Consider the following 7,395-nt stretch of genomic DNA (forward strand, 5'->3'; position numbering starts at 1 on the left):
TCCAGCATGTGGGACCCCAGATTCTGTGTAATTTGACAGCTTGGCACCATCAGCTTTCTTCACCGCATTTGCTTATGTACCCGCTTTGTCTTCAGCATTCATGTTGGGGTAGTTCTGGTGTGCTTCTTCCTTGTGGGTTTTGTTGTTTCTTAGCTAGATGGCCATCTGTTTGTCTTCAAGCCTGTAAGACCCCAGATGCTGTATCATTTGATAGTCAGGCACCATCTGCTTTCTTCCCCACTTTTTAAAAGTGTTTTTTAAGTGATTTTTTTTTGTTTGTTCATTTGTTTTAGGGGTTACCTAGTTGTCCTACTGTGGGGGGCTGTGATGCACCATCCCCCATGGAAGGAAGCTTAGATTGCTGAGTGAGCTTGGAGCTCACTGCTTCTGGGTTCTCCACTTTGCCCACTCTGGGCTGCCTTACCATCTCTCTAATGCAGCTCAATAAGCTGTGTTCCAGGAATCTGTGATCTGACAAAGGCCTACAACCTAGGCACTTCTAATAGAAAGATATTTATGCTGTCCTTCTGGTCTTGGCCAGGTGAGGGAAGTGCAAAGCCCATGAATGCATGAGCAGACAGGGGAACACCAGAGTGAGCTTTTTGTTTGTTTAATCATTTTATCTGGGGCTCACGCAGCTCTTATAAAAATCCATACATCCATCCATGGTGTCAAGCACATTTGTACATATGTTGCCATCATCATTTTCAAAACATTTCTGGCTACTTGAGCTTTTGGTATCCGCTCCTCATTTTTCCCTCCCTCCCCCCTCCTCCTTCCCTCTTGAACCATTGATAATGTATAAAGTATTATTTTTTCATGTCTTACACTGACCAATGTCTCCCTTCACCCACTCTTCTGTTGTCCATCCCCCTGGGAGGGGTTATAGGTAGATCATTGTAATCGGTTTTCCCTTTCTCCCCCACATTTCCTTTCCCCTCCTGGTATCACTACTTTCCTTATTGGTCCTGAGGGGTTTAATCTGTCCTGGATTTCCTGTGTTTCCAGCTCTTATCTGTACCTGTGTACATGCTCTGGTCTAACCAGATTTGTAAGGTATAATTGGGGTCATGATGTTGGGGTGGGGGTTGAGGGTAAGCATTAAACAACTAGAGGAAATTGTATGTTTCATCATACAATTGCTATACTGAACACTGAGTGGCTCATCTCATTCTTGTGACCTTTCTGTAAGGGGATGTCCAATTGTCTATGGATGGGCTTTGGGTATCCACTCCATACTCCCCCTCATTCACATTGATATGATTGTTTGTTCTGAGATTTTGATGTCTGATACCTGATCCCATCAATACCTCATGATCACACAGACTGATGTGCTTCTTCCGTGTTGATTTTGTTGCTTCTCAGCTAGATGGCTGCTTGTTTATCTTCAAGACTTTAAGACCCCAGATGCTATGTTTTGATAGGTGGGCACCATCAGCTTGCTTCACCACATTTGCTTATGCACCCATTTGTCTTCAGTGATTGTGTAGGGAAGGTGAGTATTACAGAATGCCAGGTTATTAGAATAAAGTGTTCTTGAGTTGGGGGAGTACTTGTACAATGTCCATTTACTACCTTAATACTTAACATATAAATATATGTGCATAGATCCATGTCCCTATGGTTATATATAAATATATTTACATATGTAATGCCTGTATTTAGACCTCTATAAATGTCCTTTAACTCCTAGTTCTTTCCTCTATTTCCTTTTACTTTCCTCTCATCCCCCAATCGTGTTTTGCCTTCATTCGGGTTTCAGCAATTCTTCTCGGTTACATTGCCCTTGATCAAGTCCTACCAGGCATCCTACACCTTCCTTGCCATCAGTTTTAGAACATTTGTTGTTTCCTTGTCTCTGGATTTGTTAACACCCACTTCATTTCCTCTGCCTCCCCTTCTCCCGTGTCCCCCTGGAACAGTTGGTCCCATTGTGCCCAATCTGACCCCACCACACTAAGGGCATGTAGCAGAGCAGCAAGGGGAGCAAAGCAATGAAGTTTCCAGGGAATACCAAAAATAGATTTTGTTGCCAGGGCATGGCACCCCATCAGACTCAACTGCAAAATGCTGCTAAAGGTCAACAAACAGACCTGGAACTATTTATAGGCTTTTCTTTTTCTGCCAATTATTTTGGTTTTTTGTTTTGTTTTCTTTTCTTTTGTTGTTTTGTTTTGCTCTGTCTTGCTTTTGTGCTTATTATTATCTTTGCATATCTATCTAGATAAGATAGGTGGGATAAACAATCCGGAGCAGAGTGTGCTCTTGTGTCTGTTTTTCAGAGGCTCTTCACGGGCTTGGGTTTATGACCTACAGTTAGATCGCAATCTGGGGAAATTACAGCACACTGGCGAGGTCTCAAATCTAGGGTGTAGAAGGGGTAGTGGGAAATCCCGTGGGAAGGTGTGATGAAGTTAGAGTGCTGCCAGGAGCTCTTGAATTGCTAGGTAGGTGAAAAGTGAAAGTGAAAGTCTGAGCCATGAACCCTAGGATACTGGGCTTATATTTCTAGCACCTGGCCTCCTTACCTCTCAATATGCCAATCTAACCACTGGAGCACAGGGCTGGTGTTTCTAACTGGGTGTCATCTTCCCAGACCCCTCGCACATCTCTTTATAACACATTATTTAGTTGTTTACTTTCCCCTTCCCCCTCCCTACTCCCCTGCCTTGACCAAGTGTACTACTTCTCTCTCGGCATTGGTCCCTCCTGACAACATGTCCAAGTTACATGAATCTAAGTCTCACCATCCTTATATCTAAGGAACATTCTGGCTATACTTCTTCCAAGATAGATTTGTTTTCACTTCTGGTAGTTCAAAGAATATTCAATATTTTTTGACTATGTCATAATTCAAATGCATTACTTCTTCTATTGTTTTCCTTATTTATTGTTCCACTTTTACATGCATATGAAGTGATTAAGAAAATATCATGGCCTGGGCCAAGAACACTTTAGTTATCAGAGTGATTTCTTTACTGTTAATGCTCTAAAGATAAATGTTACAGCATATTTCCAAATGTAACACTTGGTTTGATTCCTTGAATGCTCCTTCCATGGACCTTAAATGTAGAACCAAGGAAAATGAAAACCTTTACAGTTTCAATATACATGTGTACACATAAAAATAAATGGTATGAGAATATTCATATTACATGGTTAATAGTAATTACATGCTGCTAAATGAGAATGATATATTTATTAAAATATAAATGAAAAATTCCTCTTTGAGGTACTTGTAATGATGCCCTTCCCACAAATCATCACTGCCTTTGTATAATTGCTTCATATGCCAAAAGGAATGTTGTAGATGTGGTTAAGTTAAAGTCATGAAATATTGAGGTTATCCATATAAGCTCAATTACAATGATTCTTTTGATATGAAAGAAAGAAGCAGGAGTATCAGGGAGAGTAAAGCAGACATGGAAAGAGCAGAGGCTGGAGTTAGTAGCGTGCTATGGCCAGCTTTAAAGATGGAACTCAAAAACCAACCAAATTCTCTGCCATCGGGTCAGTCTTGATCCACAGGCACCCATAAGGCAAGGAATGTGGGAGGGCCCTAATACAAACAAGGAACAAGAGATAAATTCACCTCTAGAGCCCCCAAACCATGTTCAACTGACACCTTGAAGTTAGCCCAGCAAGACCCATTTCTGATTCTAACTTCCAGAATTATAAAGTAATAACTGTATGTTATTTTAAGCCACTGATTGTAGTCATTTGTGATTGCTTCAATAGAAACTAATAGACCATTAAAATGCTAATTTAAACTTCAGTTACAGGTGAGTAAAAGTGTTCATATGAGAAACTTAGTTAAATAACCTTGTTTTAGTAATTTACTCAGGAAAGTTTTAAATCTGAAATTAATACCGGTAGCACCAATTTAGCATAAGAAATTTGCATTGAGTGTTTGTGAGTAACTATTATGAATTATATAAATGTATACATATCCAAACATTTACACACCTATAACAACTATTCAAGTGAAAAGAAGAAACAGTGACATGAGTTCATTTAGTGTTAAAACATTTTATGCTTAATAAACTGGTATTTCTAGAATTAACCAGGAGTGGAAACAAGTCCTGTTTTCTTAGCACACAGTGATTACTACAATTTGAATTTTGATGGACATCATTCCATCTTCTATTCACTGACCATAATTTGATATGTTTCTATGTATATGTAATCATAGTATACATACTATTTTGTAAGCCATTTTTAGTACGCTTCTTATTTCACACAACAATATTCAATATCTCCATATGAAAATTTCCCATTATAGAAACAAAGAAATAAAAAATTCAGAAGAAAGCATTTATCAACTAAATTTACTATAGTTATTTGATGTCTATTCTTAGATCATTCTATCAATATTTATGAAATATAATTATGGTATAGCTTTATAGCTGCATTATTGTATATCCTAACATCTCATGAACATCTCTTCACATCTGTGGATATACATCTCTATCACATTTATTAGTGAGCCCATATTGCTCTCTTCTATCTATGTTCTGGTATTATTGATCATTATCAAAATGTTAATCATTTTTTTGTCTTTTCATATTTTTTGCTATTAGAGTTTTGGTGAAATACTTCTTTATAAAACATGTACCAATCTCTGATTATTTTCCAGCATTTGAAAAGACAGTATTATATTTGATTTTTTGTTTAGTATTATTTGAATTAACAAAAATGTACTTTGAATGTTTTTTATGTATAACCAGTTTATCTTCTATGAAGATATCATTAATAATTTTTTGCCTCAGTGCATAAAAGCTAATTAGAAGGACATACTGCTACATTAGAAAACATAGTTAACAATTATGAAAAGAAAAAAAGTTTTAATTTTTATTAATCTACTGTCACACAAGTAGAATAAATACAATATCATATTAGTTGTGCTTCTTTAAAACAATGCAAGAATGATAGAATGGGGAACACATGTTTATCACATAATTTAGTTTATTATTTATTATACCTAAATTTTTTGAGTAAATAGGTTTTTTGAAAATTAATTCTATAGCCTAAATTTAATACTTTTGAAGGTTTACAAGACCTTCAACTTAATGTTATTAAATCCTCTAACAAAATTCCCAAAAGAGAAGTTATCCAAATTAATTTATAAAAATAATTAGAATTGAAAAACCTTAGAATTGGAAAATAATTAGAATTGGAGAACCTTAAATAAGTAGATAGAAATCTGTGTTTCTTAATTATCATGGGAGAAGAAAGAGTGCACAAATAAACACACAGTAATTTACATGATTAGATTAAAAGTCCAAAGAATTTTAAAGATAAAAAATAAATTTAAAAGCATTAGTTCCAATAGCAAGTCTATGTTTTGTAGCATGAATTTCACTGATTAAAAGAAAATTCTTATAATGATGCTGGTTCCTTCACATATTTTCTAAAAGAAATTTCTACTGATAATCAATAAAATAATCCATATGTCTTTTTCACCAATCAACATGAAGAAATGAAATAATTCTAATTTCTACAGTCTGAAATTGATTGTGCAGGCACGTAAGATGTATTGATTATTACTGGTCATTAGAATCAGGATGTTGGAAACAATGGAGAAAGGACAGTAGTTGTAAATATAGGCTTAGTGATAGGAACACCGAGGAGATGGCATGGAGTTTCCAAGGCTGACTCTTTATTTGTCACAAATACAATTTTTTCCACAACATAAGAGGTGAGTGTGCATGTAGAGGAGTCCTGGTGGCGTAGTGCATTCTGCGTTAGACTCCTAACAACAAGGTTTGTCATTAGAACGCAACCACTGCTCCAAGGGAGAAGATAAATCTTTCTTCTACTCTAAAGATTTACATTCTTTGAACCACCAGGATTAGTCCTATAGGGTCACTATGAGTCATGAGATTGGCACAATGGCAGTGAGTAGTATACAATGGCCTTCTGATAGAAGACATAGGAATAAAATTGAGTACTTCTATGGAAAGAGATGGTGGAGTACAATATAATAAGAGAGGACCAGGGGACAACTGTGGACCATCACCTAATAATATACAAGTTCAAATTAAAGATCAAGAAAAACAAACAAACAAAGGCAGTGAGAGGCAAAATACATAGAGTTGGACCTAGAGTTAGAAGATCAAAATGGAAGAACATGCTCTGCATTCTCAAGCCAGGAGAACTAAAGAAAAAAAGCAAACTTCCAGTAGCAATATAGAAGGTTTCTGTGGACAGAATATTGAACAACCTAGGAAATATCAAAAGAGGATGGGAAAGAAATATAGTTAGCATACTAAGAAATAGTCAATATTCAACGATCTAAAGAGGTAGTATATTAATAGGAATTAATGGTATTGAAGCAAGATGTCCAAAATACATTGAAGGCACTGGAGAAAAACAAGATTCCAGGAATTGACCAATTGAAATGTTTCAACAAATGGATGTAGCACCAGAGGTTCTTAATCCTATATGCTAAGAAATTTGGAACATAGCTACCTGGTCATGCAGCTAGAAGAGGTTCACATTTGTACCATTCCAAAGAAATGTGTTCTACCAGAATGTAGAACTTCTTGTACAGTATCATTAATATAGTATGTGTGTTGGTCTGGGTAGACCAGAGAAGCAAATTAATAGAGTCTCATGTGTATAAGAAAGAGCTTTATATACAAGAGTAATTGAATATTGAGAAAACATCCCAGCCCAGTCCAGATCAAGTCCATAAATCTGATATTAGCCCATATAAATTCCTCTTCAGACTCAAGAAACACATGCAATGATGCTGAATGGAGGAAGATCACAGGCGAGTGTGTGGAAAATCTTGTGGATCCAGTGGTAGTAGAGGCATATCATTGCTGGCAGGGGTCTCCATGTGGCTCCTTCAGTTCCAGTGCTCTAGTGTAGCTCCATGTGTCTTGTCAGCGAACATGCCCTACAGGGAGTGAGTGTGCACCCTTCGTGCTTCCGAACAAGTTCATCAAGCTGTGATCTGATTGACAGGCCAAACTCCACTCCTTCACTCTTTAGTCTTAAATTGACAACAGCTTATATAACTACCACAGAATGCAAGTACATTTTTCCTAAAGACAATTTTTAATTGACTGACAAACTACATGGACAGAAAGCTTCCAGTAATGCAGCCAGATTCAAAAGAGGATGAGGAATGAGAAGTGCCATTGCTGAATGTCCAATGCTCTTAACTAAAAGCAGAGACTATTGAAGAGTTGTTTATTGGCTCTAATTGACTATGCAAAGGCATTCAACTTTGTGGATCAGCTATGGGTAACATTGTGAAGAATGAGAGTTACAGAATACTTCGTTGTGCTCACAAGAAACCTTCATTAGATCAAGAAACAATGATCAGAACAGCAAAAGGGAATACGGACTAGTTTAAAAATCAAGAAAACAATGTACCAAGGTAGT

Source organism: Echinops telfairi, unplaced genomic scaffold, assembly GCF_000313985.2.
Source record: "Echinops telfairi isolate 266 unplaced genomic scaffold, ASM31398v2 ScPeMD7_3;HRSCAF=10, whole genome shotgun sequence".
Lineage (NCBI taxonomy): Eukaryota > Metazoa > Chordata > Mammalia > Afrosoricida > Tenrecidae > Echinops > Echinops telfairi.